The following is a 1,436-nucleotide window of genomic DNA, read 5'->3' as shown; positions in this document are numbered from 1 at the left end:
TTGACATCACTTGGTGGAGGTAACTTTTCAATGAGTTCCACCTTAGCTCTGTCCACCTCAATGCCTTGGTTAGACACCTTATGGCCAAGGACTATTCCTCCTGTCACCATAAAATGACATTTCTCCCAGTTCAAGACCAGGTTAGTCTCTTGACATCTTTTTAACACCAGGGCCAAGTGGTTAAGGCAATCAGGGAAAGAATCTCCGAATACTGAAAAGTCATCCATAAACACTTCTATGAACTTTTCTATCATATCTAAGAAGATAGAAAGCATGCAGTGTTGGAAAGTTGCAGGTGCATTACATAGCCCAAATGGCATGCGCCTGTAAGCAAACACTCCATATGGGCAAGTGAATGAGGTTTTCTCTTGGTCTCTGGGATCAACCACTATTTAGTTATATCCTGAATAACCGTCGAGAAAATAATAATATGCGTGTCCTGCGAGTCTTTCCAACATCTGATCCATGAATGGAAGGGGGAAATGATCTTTTCTTGTAGCTTCATTCAGTTTTCTGTAGTCTATGCACATCTGCCATCCTGTGACGGTCCTGGTGGGGATTAGTTCGTTCTTCTCATTGGGGACTACAGTTATTCCTCCCTTTTTTGGGACGACATGCACGGGGCTGACCTAGGGGCTATCTGAGATTGGGTAGATTATCCCTCCCTGCCATAACTTCATAACTTCTTTCTGTACTACTTCCTTCATGATTGGGTTCAGCCTCCTTTGGGATTGAATGAATGGTTTGGCATCATCTTCCAACAGTATTTTATGCATGCATATGGCCGAACTGATTCCTTTCAGGTCAGCTAGGGTCCATCCAATGGCATCCTTATGCTTTCACAACACTTGGAGTAATTCATCCTCTTGATCTTGGCTGAGGGATGAGTTTATGATCACTGGGTAGCTTTCATTCTCTCCTAAGTATTCATATTTGAGAGTGGATGGCAGTGCTTTAAGTTTAAGTTTTGGTGCTTCTAACTTTTCATTCTCTTCCTTTGGTGCACCTTGTATATGAATTTCTGCTGTTGCGGTCTCTTCACTAGACGTTGATTCCTCCTCGGTCAACCCTTCAGGTTCTTCTTCTTCAAAGCTCTCCTGCACTACATCTTCCAGTGAGTCCAACCTCATACACTCTCCCAATTGTTCTGGAGGGTAACTCATGGCCTTGAACACATTGAATGTCATCTTTTCATTGTGTAATCTCATGGTGAGGTCACCTTTTTGGACATCAATGACAGCTCCAGTAGTAGCTAAGAATGGTCTTCCCAGGATGATGGAGGCCTTGGCTTCCTCCTGCATGTCTAACACTACAAAGTCTGCTGGGAAGATGAAATCTCCCACCTTCACCAGTAAATCTTCGACTACACCATGAGGGAACTTGAACGATCGGTCTGCCAGTTGTAGAGCCATTTTTGTTGGCTTAGCCTCCTCAAT

Source organism: Arachis ipaensis, chromosome B4, assembly GCF_059453495.1.
Source record: "Arachis ipaensis isolate K30076 ecotype BB chromosome B4, ASM5945349v1, whole genome shotgun sequence".
Classification (NCBI taxonomy): Eukaryota; Viridiplantae; Streptophyta; class Magnoliopsida; order Fabales; family Fabaceae; genus Arachis; species Arachis ipaensis.
The sequence above is the reverse complement of the archived record's forward strand: the minus strand, read 5'-3'. Positions refer to the sequence as shown.